Below are 16,344 nucleotides of genomic sequence, written 5' to 3' on the forward strand. Positions count from 1 at the left end.
TTGAATAAGACACTTCTGTGTTCTCTAGCTTCAGTGTCTCTCTGGTGACTTTCTTCACATTACATTTGGCCAAACAATATTTGTCACAATTTGAAAAGTGTGAGGAAAAAAGAACCAGGTGCTTCTACATGACATCGTCTGACTTTCATAATCAAATCACTTCCCCAAGGCACGGAGAAATTGCTTTCATGCTGACATCAAATTGGAGATTAAATTTCCCTAAACAGAAGCAATTAGTCTCCAAAGGACCTGATGTATACGTTGCTCCTCAGTAAATTGTGGGAGTGGGGAGGATAAGCAAAACAGATTTTGGCTCTGTTTTGTGGATCAACTTACTCCAATTATTCACAGAATTCTTAAAAGTTTAAAATATAACCTCCAATAAGTAAAGACCAATCTTCCTTAAAAGACAACTACTTCCATTCAAGGAACTGGAGGAAGAATCATCAAAATGCACGGTACAGAAGTGAGTCCTTTCAGTCCACCCCGTTCATGCCAACAGTGATGTCTGTCTACGCTAATCTCATTTAGCCAATTAGACACCTATCCTATCCATCTACCTGTACAATTGTCTTTTCAGCACTATTTACCTCCACTAATACAATATTTATGACATTGTTTTTTTTTCCTATGCAGAAACTGTTTCAGGGTAGTGTAATGGGTGGAAGCATATGCATAATTCACAACCACTGACATTGAGTTTCACTTTAACAACTTAAAATTCAAAGTTCAAAGCAAAATTTGTTTTCAGAGTACATACGAGTCACCACATACTGTACAACCCTGAGATTCTTTTTCCTGTGGGCATACTCAGCAAATCTATAGAATAGTAACTGTAAACAAGTTCAATGAAAATGCAAGAGCATAGAAGGCAACAAACTGTGCAAATACAGATAAATAGCAATAAATGATGAACACATGAAATAACAGGATAAGGAGTCCTTAAAGTGAGACCATTGACTGTGGAAACATCTCAATAGATGAGTATAGTTAATCTCTTTTGTTCAAGGGCCTGATGGTTGAGGATAATAACTGTTCTTCAACCTGGTGGTATGCGTCCTGAGGCACCTTAAGAGGCTCGTCTGACGTGATGACGTAATGACAAAAAGTTTTTTTACCGCGCTTTATGTTCTGTGTTTGGTTGGCAATAAAGAAATTGTTACGGTTTTCCTTAAACTTAAAAAAGCTTCCGCTATATTTTAATGAAAACCTACACTGTCAAGATGTACTTGCAATCATTACAATTCTAAATTTACTCCAATTTAGTGTCTTACTGCAGGATTCATATGCCTTTTAAGTTTTGTAGCTATAATTGCCTCCGATAGCTTTTCACATAGTGTGGTGAATATTTCTAATATTCACCACACTGTGTGAAATATTTACCCCTCATGTCCTTAAACTCCTCCCTTTCACCTTAAAATCTTCCTTGAATGCTTTTTCCACGGCACCAAGGCTGTGAATTGATCTGGCTGCTCCGTGTTTCTGCCCTGCTGGTGTGATGAACTGGGGACCAAGGCTTAGGCCTACTCTGGCTGACTCAGTCTGGTTCGAGGTGCTGCTGGCTGTTTGGATGATTTGTGCTTTTTTCCCCTCTCTCTCTTTCTCTGCGCAGTAGTTTTTGATTTTTCTTTTAATTGGGTTACTCGGGTTTCTTGTTTTGTGTCTGCTTGTAAGAAGTCACATTTCAAGGTGTATAATTCATACATTCTTTGATAATAAATGTGCCTTGAATCTTTGAATCTCGAATCTTTGAAATTTGTGCTGTTACATCCTTAACGCTACTGCCCTGGAGAACAGATTCTACCTACCCTACCTGTATCCCTCTTATTTTATAAACCTCTATAAGGTCACCTTTTAGAATCTTATCTGCATAGCATCATCTCCAAGATAAGCATACACTATCTTAGGTATAGAATAGAGTCTTAGAGTCATACAGCATCAAATCATACAACGTTTCAATTTATTCATGCTGACAAGGCATCCATTTAAGCTGGTCCTACTTGCTTGTGGTTTGCCCTGATCCTTCTAAACCTTCATATACTTGTTTAACTCACTTTTAAAAGTTCTCATAAACTTCTGCCCCTGCCACTTCTTCTGGAAACTCATTTCATATACACCATCTATAATCTGAAGAAGATACCCTCTCAGATCACTTTTAAATCTTTCCCCTCTCACCTTCAACCTATGTCCTCTAGTCTTTTATTCCCCAAAACTGTATGCATTCACCCTATCTATTGTACAAAAGTCTGAGACAAATATAGAGAGCTAGAGCGGCTAAGACTTCTGTTAAGTACTGTAGTAATTTTAAGTATTACATTGTACTGCTGCTGCAAAAAAAGTTTGTGACTTATGTGAGTGATGATAAACCTGATTCTGATATGGGTCTCTATTGTGGACTGAGAGTGGGAAGGGGGCAGGGAGAGGGGAATCATGTTTGGCCAAATGGGAGAGGGGAGAGAGGGGGAAGCACCAGGAAGATATTCTGTAATGATCAATAAACGAATTGTTTGGAATCAACTGACCCTGCCTGGTGTCTCAGGGCTGGGTGTGTCTGTACCCACACCACCCCCTGCCCTGGCACTCCTTCTCTGCAACCTGTCCCACACCCCTCCCGTGGCACTCCACCATCGCCATTCCCAACATCCGCTGCTCCCGTCTGATTTATATATATATATACCAAAAGACTTTTGCACAGTACTATATCTACTCTAATGTTGTCATAGTTAAATATTCTAATGGGTATTGGGAAAAAATTCTCTTTGTTTTGTTTAAAAACAATTCTATTGTCAGATCGTTTGCATTTACCTGGACAGAAAATAATTACCTTAGTTTAACAATTTCTTTACTCTTCGCTGAACTGTCACCTAGAATTTGTATTCAGACCTCTGGAGTGAGCATTGAACCTGTAACCCTTTGGCATTGACGTGAGGGTGGCTTTCCTGGCCTTTATTTATTTAAGCATGAAACTCGGGTAAATGTCAGGGAAGATCGTATTCTTTTTGTAGAAGGTCATTGACACTTGGAGCAAAATGCTCATCTGACTTTGGGCTTACAACCAGAATTGAGTTTAAAGGTGGATGAGTTTCTGTTGTGATTGATGTCACTGCATATGAAAGGGTTGTAGAAAGAATGTTATCCTATACTGTTAGTGAAGTCCCTTCCAACTAATTTTTTCAATGCAACATCCATCATCACGGACCCTTATCCCCCCAGGTCATGCTCTCGTCTTGCTGCTGCCATCAAGAAGAAAGTGCAGAAGCCTCAGGACTCCCAGCACCAGGATCAGGAACAGTTACTACCCCTCATCCATCAGGCTCTTGAACCAGAGGGGATAATTTCACTCAACCTCACTTGCCCCCTCACTGAACTGTTCCCACGATCTATGGACTCACTTTAAAGGACTCTTGATATTTATTACTTATTTACTGCTATTACTATTGTATTTTGCTTTTTATTTTTGGACAGTTTATTGTCTTTTACACATTGGTTGTCCGCCCTGTTGGTGTGGTCTTTCATTGATTCTATGATGGTTATTGGATTTACTGAGTATGCCTGCAAGGAAATGGATCTCAAGGTTATATATGGTGACATATAGTATATGTATTTCAATTATAAATTTACTTTAAACTTTGAGAATTTCATTGGAATTTTCGGAATTTTTTTTCAGAACACTTTACCTTCCCAAATGCGTACCTAACAAAGTAGCCACAGGGTACATGTTCATGCCTTTGCAATTTCTGTTAAAAAATCTCACAAGATCTAATTTGAACAACTTGTCTTTAGGGCTTGTAATTATTATAACCTGCAATAGTGAATTACTGCAGATGTCTTATTGATTTCAGATGAAAAGCCATGGTCCTAGCTCTAGGATGTTTCCAAAGAAGGGAGATAAATCAAGACTGCACAAAAAGATGTATGGTGTTAATTGGATTGACTTGTCTGATGCCAAAACACATACATTAGTCTCAATGTTGATTTGGTAACAGGTGGTGGACCAAGTGAAATAAGTAGTCGGCTTCATATTTTCCTTTTCATTTCAACCTGATAGCAATGTAGAATTTAACTGGAACTCTCCAACGACTGTTGGGAGGTGAGGAAACTGTGTTACGTACCCCGTAACTGGGTTGCCAAACCAGCAGAAATGGAACGCTCGTTGGAGTCTGTGATTACTAGGATCTAATAAAGTTTTATTAAAGAAATAAGTAATACAGTACACTAATCGTAAGGATATAAATGTAACAGGTTAGCAATGATAATACACACATATACACAGAAATAGGGTAATAGGAATCAATCAAGCTCTATTGCAGTCTAGGGGTAAAATGATCAGTCTTAAGTGAAGCAGAGTTCAGTTCAGTTTAGTGCAGTTCAAAGTAATTGCTGTTGTTGTACTGTTTTGGAGAGAGAGAGAGAGAGAGAGAGAGAGAGAGAGTGCAGTTGGTTTCAGGCAGACCTTTTCACGTCTTCTAATCCCGCTGTGGTCACCAACTGTGACCCCTCCGTTCCAGATACGATCATTCTTCCGTTGTGAACCCGGCACCCAGGCAAGGGCGGACACACACCCCAGGTTCCCACCAGTCGTACCTTTACACCCTGTGAGCCTCTGATCGATTCCCGCGAACCGGCCCTCCAAACTCTCACCACTTGTGGGGGCACACTGCTCTTTTCAGGGTCTCATGGCATGTCTCGTGCCTTAGCAAACCTGTTCCTTATATCCCCCTACTGGGGTATCACCTGTCCATCAAACTTCAAACAGTTCAGGTTCAAAGCAACCGGTCTGTCAATATCTGAATTGTGTTTCTTTCCCGTTAATCCCTCTCTTCTCTCTTATTAGCATTTTGAATGTTTCTCCATTGTCTTTCATTATCTCTCTCATTAGCATCATCTGTCCGGTAGCTCTGCTTGGCATCACACATGACACCCCCACCCTTAAGAGGATTTTTATCGGGGTAAAAATTATGGGCATGGATGCGCATTATAAGATACACATTAATATACAGGTAGTCGTCAGCTATTCGGTTAATACAGAGAACTTTAAGTTTTAACACCTTGACAGACAATCAGCAATCACATTGTCTGTTCCTTTTATATGTTTTATCTTAATATCAAATTCCTGTAAGACCAGGCTCCAACTTAGTAAGCATTTGTTTTTATCCTTCATTGTGGCCAAAAACACTAATGGATTGTGATCATTGTAAATTATCAGTGGTTTCCATGCCGGACAAATATAAACCTCAAAATGTTTAATGCTAGTATAATTGCCAGTAATTCCTTCTCCACAGTGGTATAATTTCTCTGATGGACATTAAACTTCTTAGAAAAATAAGCCACTGGGTGTTCAATCTCCTCTTTGTCTGTCTGCAGCAGCACCGCCCCTGCTGCTTCGTCGCTAGCATCTGTTGCCAGGGAGAAGAGTTTTGAAAAGTCAGGCGCAGTCAATACAGTATGGTGACACAGAATCGCCTTCAGACTCTCGAAGGCTAGTTGACAAAGATCGTTCCACACAAACTTTGCATTCTTTGGCAAGAGCTTAGTAAGAAGGAAGGTAATATCCGCAAAGTTTTTGCAGAACTTCCGATAGTACCCCACCATCCCCAAGAACCTTCTTAGGGCTGTCTTGTCCTTTGGGATGGGAACTTCAGAGATAGCCTGTACCTTAGCCTGCATTGGTGCCAGCTGCCCCTGTCCTACCACATACCCCAGATAAGTGACCTTAGCGTGGCCGAACTCACTTTTTGTGAGGTTCACTGTCAGGTTGGCTTCAGACAGCCATTTAAACAGTTCCTGTACTACCACAATGTGCTCCTCCCACGTGTCACTCCAGACCACTAAATCGTCAATATACGCTTCTGCGTTCTTCAACCTTTTTATCACTGAATTAATCATTCTTTGGAAGGTCCCTGGAGCGTTTTTCATGCCAAAAGGTAAAACATTATACCCGTATAACCCGGATGGAGTGACAAATGCCGAGATTTCTCTAGCCCGATCGGTTAAAGGAACGCACCAGTACCCTTTCAGCAAATTGATCTTTGTGACGTACTTAGCTCTCCCCACTTTATCGATGCAATCGTCCACCCTTGGGATGGGGTAAGCATCAGTTTTTGTGATGGTGTTCATCTTCCTGTAATCTGTACAGAATCGTATGCTCGCATCAGCTTTCGGGACAACCACACAGGGAGACACCCATTCCGATTTGGATGGCCTAATAATACCTGTGGCTAGCATGTGTTCAATTTCTTTTTCCAATAGCTTGCCCTTCTCCAAGTTCATCCTATAGGGGTGTTGCTTAATAGGCTGGTCTGTTGTGACACCAACATCATGTACCGTCCCCTTGCATCGCCTCGGTAATCCGGACATACATCTGCATGCCGGTTAATTAGCTTTATCAGTGGCTCGCTCTGTTTGGGGGTTAAGTGAGAGACCTTATCAGCAAAGTTGGCCAACACAATAGAGTTCTCCAATCTGGTCGGCACCATATTTATCTTTTCAAGATGGGTTTTCCCCTTATCATTTGGCACCCCAGCCTCATTAATTTTCGTGATAACACCAACTAGATCTGCTTTCTGATCGTGGTAAGCTTTTAACATATTCATGTGTACTAATTTGGTTGGCTTACGTCTGTCCGGCATTTTGATAACATAATTCAAAGAGTCTATCTTTTTAATCACTTTGTACGGACCATGGAATCTCACCTGGAGGTGGTTGGTTACCACTGAAAGCAGAACTAAGACCCTATCGCCCACTTGAAAGACTTGTTCGCGGGCATGTCTATCATACCACAGTTTCATTTTGGTTTGAGAGTGTCATAGATTTTCTATGGCAAGGTCACAGATCCTTTTAAGCCTCTCACGAAATTTTAAAACATAGACAATCACATTGACTTGTACTGCCGGACTGGACTATTGCTCTTTCAGTAAGGTCAGGGGTCTTCTGGGCTGATGACTGAAGATGAGCTCGAATGGGCTGAACCCCAATGACTCCTGAACCGTGTCCCTTACGGCAAATACCAGAAGAGGCAAGGCATCATCCCAGTCCCTAGCGTTCTCTTGACAATAAATTTTAATCATGGTCTTTAATGTGGCGTGGAATCTTTTCAACGCCCCATGGGACTCTGGGTGGTACGCCGAGGCTAAAATCTGCTTTGCTCCCATCTCATCCAACATCCGTTGGAATGTGTGAGATGTGAAGACACTCCCCTGATCTGACTGGATTTCCCTAGGCAGCCCCACCGTAGTGAAAAATTTTATAAGTGCCTTTACCACTGCGAGAGCCTTGACGCTTGCCAGGGGCACCGCCTCCGGAAACCTGGTGGCGGCGCACATCATAGTCATCACGTACTCCCACCCACTCGCAGTTCTGGGCAGGGGATTGACAAAATCCACAATTATTCGGGAGAAAGTTTCCCTGAAAGCGGGTATCGGTCGAAGGGGCGCTTTAGGCAGGACCTTATTTGGCTTTCCTACCACCTGACATAAATGACACCGTCTACAATATTCAATAATATCCTTCCTCATGTTCAGCCAGTAAAACTCTTTCATAATTCTATTGACTGTTTTCCTCACCCCAAAATATTCACCAAGGGGTATCTTGTGGACCAGGTTAAAAATCTCGTCCCTATAAATTTTCGGCACTACCACCTGGTGTACCACCCCCCACTCCTCATCTGCAGGCACGGTACTTGGTCTCCACTTCCTCATCAGTACTCCCTCCTTCACATAATAGCCCACTGGTTCCCCTTTTATTTCTGCTTCGGAGAGAGCTGTCTCTGTCAAAACCATCAGCTCCTCATCTCGTTCCTGTGCCTGTATAAATTTCTTCCTCGCTAATGATAAATCTGCCTCAACTCCCTCACTTCCTTCCGCTCCACTATGCTCCTTCTTCTCACTTTCTAACCCCTCCTGGTACAAGGCTGGTAAAAACATCTGAGCTAAATCCACATTCGCTTCAGCAGCCTTTCTGGACATGCGCCGAGTCACTGCGCAAACGGGATAAACCTGTGAGTCCATGGGCGGGTCCTCAGTCCTGGCAGGCTTGCTTGTCAGCTTTACTGCTGGGTACACATCTCCACCTGCAAGGTCATTACCAAGTAAGACCTCCACGTCTTCCATCGGTAATTCGGGCCTCACCCCTATCGTGACCAGTCCGGAGACTAAGTTACTTTTTAGGTGTATCTGCTGCAAAGATACTGCTTCAGTCCCTTTCAAAATGCCTTTTATCACACTGACTTCCCCAGTCTCAGTCTCTGAACTAAAGTCTAACACCCTCCTTAAGATCAATGACTGACAAGCCCCAGTGTCTCTCCAGATCTGTACTGGAACAGGGTTTGGCCCCTCCTTTACCGACACCAATCCGGCCAAAATAAACTTCTCGCGCCCTTCCTGAACTCTATCAGACCTCTTCTCCCCTAGTGGTTTGTTTGCCGGCTCAATACAGCCAGTTGAAGTGGTTTTTCCTTTCCCCGTCTCCTTCTTTGGGGCAAAACACCTGGACGCAATGTGGCTGGCTTTCCCACAATTATAGCATACGACCCTGAGAGACTTCCTACCAAACTGCTTCCTGTCTTCCTTATCCTTCTTACTAGTCCCCGGCTTACCTTCTGGCTTTTCCGACGGACTTTCCCCGCCCTCTCGACTACCCTTCTGGTAGCTCTTACTCGGGGTAAACTTTGCTTTGTGTGTTAACGTGTACTCATCTGCTAACTTAGCAGTTGCGGCTAAGGTTTCTGCCTCTTTCTCATCTAGATAGGGCCTCATACCTTCAGGGACACAACCTTTAAACTGCTCAATCAGTATTAGCTGTAGCAGTCTGTCATAATCCCCATTGACCCCTTTCGAGGCGCACCAATGCTCACAATACATATGCATCTCACAGGCAAACTCTAAATACGTGCGGCCCCACTGCTTCCTCACATTCCGGAACCTTTGCCGGTATGCCTCCGGGACCAACTCATAAATCCTGAGTACAGGCTCTTTCACTACATCATACCTCTGTGCATCTTCTGCGGACAATGCCGAGTAAGCTTGCTGAGCCTTCCCTTTCAGCACGCTCTGAAGCAAAACAGCCCACTTATCCCTCGGCCAATCCTGACTTGCAGCGACTTTTTCAAAATGTAGAAAGTACCAATCAACATTGGCCTCCTCAGATGGGGGAACCAACCTAACCTCCTGGGTCGCCCTGAACCCTCCACCTTGGTTCAACATTTGGACCCCCTCTAGCGTCATCTGTAACTTCTCCAGCTCAAACTCCCTTTCCTTCTCTCTCTCTTCTCGTTCTAACTGCTTTATTCTCTCCTCCCGTTCTAGCTGCTTCTCTTCTCGTTCTAGCTGCTTTACTCGGAACTCGAGCTCGAGTCTTAATTTTTCCATCTGCAGCTGCACTGCTTCTCCACCAGGTTTGCTCATAGACACCACCTCCAGCTCCCCGTGGGGAAACACACCTTTAGATACATAATGCTCAATGATAGCTCTGTGCATCTCTGCTCTCCTCATTGTCGGCTTCCCCTTAAAAAGATTCAACCGTTTGGCAATAGTTGCCAATTCTGATTTCCTGGCATCCTCTAATGCCTCCGAGGTTGGCGCCTTTAAAAATTCCTCAATCTCCATTCCTGCTGTTTGCCCTTTTTTTTCTTTCGGGAATTTTAATCCAATCAATTTACCCAGTCCCAAATTTTTGGCGTTCAAAATCCCGGACGAGATCCCCACTTATGTTACGTACCCCGTAACTGGGTTGCCAAACCAGCAGAAATGGAACGCTCGTTGGAGTCTGTGATTACAAGGAACTAATAAAGTTTTATTAAAGAAATAAGTAATACAGTACTCTAATCGTAAGGATATAAATGTAACAGGTTAGCAATGATAATACACACATATACACAGAAATAGGGTAATAGGAATCAACCAAGCTCTATCGCAGTCTAGGGGTAAAATGATCAGTCTTAAGTGAAGCAGAGTTCAGTTCAGTTTAGTGCAGTTCGAAGTAATCGCTGTTGTCGTACCGTTGGGGAGAGAGAGAGAGAGAGTGCCGTTGGTTTAAGGCAGACCTTTTGATGTCTTCGCAGTTGGTTTCGGGCAGACCTTTTGACGTCTTCTAATCCCACTGTGGTCACTGACTGTGACCCCTCCTTTCCGGATACGATTGTTCTTCCGCGGTGAACCCGGCACCCAGGCAAGGGCGGACACACACCCCAGGTTCCTACCAATCGTACCTTTTCAGCCTGTGAGCCTCTGATCGGTTCCCGTAAACCAGTCCTCCAAACCCTCACAAACCTGTGGGGGCACACTGCTCTTTCCGGGGTCTTGTGGCGTGTCTCATGCCTTAGCAAACCTGCTCCTTTTATCCCCATGCTGGGCTATCACCTGTCCATCAAACTTCAAACAGTTCGGGTTCAAAGCAACCGGTCTGAATTGTGTTTCTTTCTCGTTAATCCCTCTCTTCTCTCTTATTAGCATTTTGAATGTTTCTCCATTGTCTTTCGTTATCTCTCTCATTAGCATCATCCGTCCGGTAGCTCTACTTGGCGTCACACATGACAACTGGCACTGTTGCAAGTACTTCGGGATATCCATCAGGTGGAAGGGGAGGTTCATTTTATGTGTTCAAAGCTAGGTGGTAATGTGGAGATCTGCAGGAACATGCCAGAGATAAGCTCTGATATTTTCAAATAAAGTTGTGCAGGGATGCACCAAAGATCATAGATTTAAGGTAAAGGAAATTTAGAGGGCAATTGGGAAGAGTTTTTTTCATCCATGTAGGAGCCATGCATCTGTTCTCTATTTGCTTTGTATTCGATGTTACTCATTTATTACGTTCATTGTGGTAACTAGACACATTAGTGGGAGCATGATAAAAGTGAAGGGCTTATAAACTCTTCTCGGGCTGCAAGTTGGGTACAGGTATCGATTTTAACCAGTATTTCAAAGACAAACTCTGCCATCTTCATCAGGGATTTATGCCTGGGTCTGTCAAGTCTGGTGGTATTTAAACCACAGCCGTCCGTCCCTCTTGATTAGTTAGTCCTCATCTAGTCAGATTTCAGCTTTCCTGCCTTGTTCACAATTGAATTCCTGTTCTTATTTAGAGCAAGACCTTTGTCTTTGATAAAAATCTTTTCCCCTAGTTTTATTTCAATGGCTTCCTTCACCAGGTGAAATGTGGTGATAGAGGAGGTGTTTGAGGCACGTGCCCTCACTCATTTGAGATATATTTAGATGAACAGTAGAAATGAGGCATTGAAGGCTATGGGCTGAGTGTTAGAAGATGAGATGAGTATTGCTAAGAACATCCAGGCTGGTATGGAGTGCTGGGCCAAAAGACCTGTTTCATGACATCATCATGATCATGAGATGGGAGAAATCTTCTGTCCCTCAAATGGTTGACTGCTGTTGGAGAAGAGGCAAGTGAAGAGAAAGCTGAATGTTTGAATGTTCTGGACCTGAGAGTGCTGAGAAATACAAGATTACAATTTCACCAAGACTGAAAATGAAACACTGCAGGACCCTTCCATTGCCTCCCCACCATCAATCATTTCACACATGCAGTGCTGTGCAAAGGTCTTAAGTATATATATACATAAAACTAGGGTTCCTAAGACATTTGCACAGTACTGTACTTAATCTACGTGGAACAGAAAGCAATCTTGTAAATCCAGTGGGAGCAAAAGGATGCTGGGAAATGGTGAGGGTGGGGAATCATGGGAGGGATGTGGGACAGGTGGCAGAGCAGGAGTGCTGGGGCGTCGGGTTGGGGGGTTGGTGGCACGGGTGCAGACACACCCAGCCCTGAGACACCAGGCAAGGTCACTTGATTCCAAACAATTGGTTTATTCATCATTACAGAATGTCTCTCTGGTGCTTCCTGCTCTTTCCCCTATCCCTTCCACTTTTCCCAACCATGATTCCCCTTTCCCTGCTCCCTTCCCACTCTCAGTCCACAATAGAGACCCATATCAAATTCAGGTTTATCATCACTCACATATTTTATTGAAATTTGTATATTTTTTGAGGCAGCAGTACTGTGCAATAAATAAAATTACTACAGTACTGTGCAAAAGTCTTAGAAATGCCAGTTATATATATGTACATAAGACTTTTGCACAGTACTGTAATTCCCATAACATTCTCTCAAAGAGGCTTCACGTGGATTTCTCTTGCCTGAAACAAATTTATTCTGACAGATTTATAATCATTAAAGATATTTCAAACTTAAGTTTTTACTCAGATCACATCTCTTATGCTCAGCTAAGCAGGCAGTAAAGAGGGATTTTAAATAGGAATTATTTATTCACAAATCATTGTTGTAAAAAAAGATCAAGTACAATAAAGTGCATTAGGGACCACATTGATATCAAAGCTTTTTGCAAACCCTTTACTTTGTCCAGCTTTCTCATCAGAAGTTCAGTTTAGTGACGCTAGGAGAACAAGAGGTCACCAGCCTTAAGTGAACAATCAAGAAAGAAGGAAGAAAAATACTCATGCAAGGGCTCTGCCACCACATTGAATGAATGAACAAGAATACACTGGAAAAGAAACAACACGCTTCCTGGGAAGCACGTTGGGTGACCTGGGATCCATCTTGCAGGAGAGAGCGCAGCCCAGCAACATTGCTCTCAGAGCTTCTCCTTATGACCTAGAGGAAGCTTCGAAGAGTTGTTTCAGTTCTTTTGATAACCGACATTTCGTGTGAGCTTTGCAATGTTTCTTACCACCTGTGATGTGTCTGGGATCTGGCTAATGCCGCAATCCAAAATGCTCGTGCAATTGAATGGCGGGGGATTGCGGCAACTTGCACAGCAAAATATTCATTATAAATGAGTTTACATATATTGTTAAAATAGTAAATAGCAATCATTATGAATATCCCACCTTCTCTAAAAGAATCACATGACCGACCAGTCAATTTATTTATTTATTTATTGAACTACGGCCCTTCCGGTCCTTCAAGCCGCATCGCCCAGCGAACCAAGATTTAGCCCTAGCTTATTCATAGGGCAATTTACAATAACCAATTAACCTAGCAACTGATGACTGTGGGAGGAAACTGGAGCACTTGGAGGAAACCTATGAAGCCATGGGAAGAACGTGCAAATTCTTTATAGGCAGCGGCGGGAATTTGACCCGGGTCACTGTTACTGTGGTGCTCACCACTGCACTGTCGTGCCACCCCCTAATCAGTATGCAGTCAAGCAGTATGTTAGCTATGAACACTTAAATAGTTCAATGTGGAGTGTCACCAAATCCTAGTGACTTTCTCTGAAGTCATATACTTTATACTTTATTATCGCCAAACAATTTGATACTAGAACGTAAACCATCACATTGATATTTGATTCTGCGCTTCCTGCTCCCTGGATTACAAATCGATAGCAAATATTAAAAATTTAAAATATAAATCATTTAGAAAATAGAAAAATGGAAACTAAGGTAGGGCAAAAACAACTGAGCCGCAGGTCCGGATATTTGGAGGGTACGGCCCAGATCCGGGTCAGGATCCATCCAGCAGTCTAATCACAGTTGGAAAGAAGCTGTTCCCAAATCTGGCCGTACGAGTCTTCAAGCTCCTGAGCCTTCTCCCAGAGGGAAGTGGGACGAAAAGTGTGTTGGCTGGGTGGGTCATGTCCTTGATTATCCTGGCATCACTGCTCTGACAGCGTGTGGTGTAAAGTGAGTCCAAGGACGGAAGATTGGTTTGTGTGATGTGCTGCGCCATGTTCACTATCTTCTGCAGCTTCTTCCGGTCTTGGACAAGACAACTTCCATACCAGGTTGTGATGCACCCTAGAAGAATGCTTTCTACAGTGCATCTATAAAAATTAATGAGGGTTTTAGGGGACAAACCAAGTTTCTTTAATTTTCTCAGGAAGTAAAGGTGCTGGTGGGCCTTCTTGGCAGTGGACTCTGCTTGGTTGGACCCAATGTGATATTGACTCCGAGGAACTTAAAGCTTTTGACCTGTTCCACTTGTGCACCACTGATGTAAATTGGGTCGTACGGTCCGCTACTCCTCCTGAAGTCAACAACCAATTCCTTCGTCTTGCTGACATTGAGGGATAGGTTATTATCTTCTCACTATGCTACCAGGTTCTTAATTTCCTCTCTGTACTCAAACTCATCATTACCCGAGATACAGCCTACAATTGTGGTGTCATCAGCAAACTTATATATTGAGTTTGATGGAAACTTAGCTACACAATCATGGGTGTACAGTGAGTACAGCAGGGTGCTGAGTACACAGCCTCGTGAGGCACCGGTGCTCAGAGTGATTGCAGAGGAGAGCTTGTCCCCTATTTTTACAGCCTGGGTCCTGTCTGTGAGGAAGTTGAAGATCCAGCTGCAGATCTGACTGCCAAGGCCCAGGTTCTGCAGCTTAGGAATCAGTTTATTTAGAATGATGGTATTAAAGGCAGAGCTGTAGTCAATGAAAAGGAGCTTTACATATGCATCTTTATTCTCCTGAAATTAATTCTCCTGAAATATTGATCCTGAAATGAGAGTTGTTGGTGGAGATAGTCATTGTAAGGTAGTAGTGAGTTCAGTAGCTTGTTGTTATTCCAAGCCCTGTTGTCAGGGCTCGTTGCATTTGGGCACAGGCTGTCTCTCTGTATGAGAAATGCTAATGGAATGTGGTTAATGGAATGAACCTTGGCGATATAGGAGAATAATAATCCATCCAGTTGATAGATAACTCTGCTTTGTCACATGGAACTAAATAGTAGCAATTGACTAGGCCTTCAAGAGGATCACATTCTGGCCTAAGACATCACATGCATCACATTCCTGGAAGGAACTCTCCTCAGATAAGGACGTCTGTGATGTGTCAAGAGCAACACATGACAGCCCTTACTTATCGTATGTTGAAAGGCCTTGATAGAGTGGATGTGGACAAGGTATTTTCTATGGTGGGGGAATCTAGGGACAGAGGGCACAGCCTCAATAGAGTGGCATCCTTTTAGAACAGAGATGAGGAGGAATTTCTTTAGCCATAGAGTGGTGAATCTATGGAATTTGCTGTTATAGGCAACTGTGGAGGCTATGTTTTTATGTATATTTAAGTCAGAGGTTGATAAATTCTTGATTGGTCAGGGTATAAAGGGATACAGGGAGGAGGCAGGAGATTGGGGCTGAGAGGGAAAATGGATCAGCCATGATGAAATGGAGGGGCACACTCGATGGAACAAATGGCCTAATTCTGCTCCCATATCTTATGGTCTAAAGGTCTTATCTTTGCCACCATCTCCTGGAACAATGCAGAATTCATAGTTTCAGAGCAGGAGTGACCTTCACTGCCAGCAAGGCAGTACAGGGACCAATAAGTGGCTTAGTTTTGCTGGTTGAAAGTTCTACATGTCTGTCTTCTGAAAAACCTTCGGCCCAGATGCACAGCATTCAGATAGGTTGAGGAAGTAGCATTAATCCAGGGTCTTTTTGAGCTTGAGTCCTTCTGGTGGGGAGTATTCTCCACCACCTCTGCACAGAAATATTCAAAATGAGACACCTCCACCTTACTTCCCCACCATTCCCAGTCATGTTGGGGTCCCAGCAATACCTAAACTAAAACCCCATTTTTTTTGGGGATAACAAAGGTAGGCTTTCAGAATTGTTCATTCACTCTTTACTGAATCTTCAAATGTACATCTGTCCAAATACAGTGGACTCACTCCAATGCACCTGATGATAAGACCGTAAGATACAGGAACAGAATTGGGGCTTTTGGCCCATCGGGTCAGCTCTGCCACTTCATCATGGCTGATCCATTTCCCTCTCAGCCCCAATCTCCTGCCTTCTCCCCATATTTCAAAAGTTTGGCCTGAGAGATGTAGATCGCAGCCAGGTAGATGCTCTGCTACTTACAGAGCCCAGAGCTTGAATTAGGTCATCTGTGAATGTTTTAGCATCACATCTGGTGTATTAATCAGGTTTAGAAGCGGTGCCCATCCATCTGCACTCCAGGCCAGTAGCGGCGAATTAACTTTAATACTTACGTCCTTCATATACCTGAGGAGTAAATACCTTAACGTTACATCTCCACGTTACGTCTCCATCTAAATGTGCAATCTGCAATTATAGTCATTATAATAAATATAATGTACAACAGGATAGTCAATATGACACAGAAATACAGTCGTGTTAGCATGAATTAAGCAGTCTGATGGCCTGATGGAAGCAGCTGTCCCGCAGACTGTTGGTCCTGGCTTTAATGCTGTGGTATCGTTTCCCGGATGGTAGCAGTTGGAACAGTTTGTGGTTGGGGTGACTCTGGTCTCCAATGATACTTCAGGCCCTTTTTACACACCTGTCTTTGTTAATGTCCTGAATAGTGGGAAGTTCACATCTACAGATGCACTGGGCT

The sequence above is a fragment of the Mobula hypostoma genome, chromosome 20 (assembly GCF_963921235.1).
Source record: "Mobula hypostoma chromosome 20, sMobHyp1.1, whole genome shotgun sequence".
In the NCBI taxonomy this organism is placed as follows: domain Eukaryota; kingdom Metazoa; phylum Chordata; class Chondrichthyes; order Myliobatiformes; family Myliobatidae; genus Mobula; species Mobula hypostoma.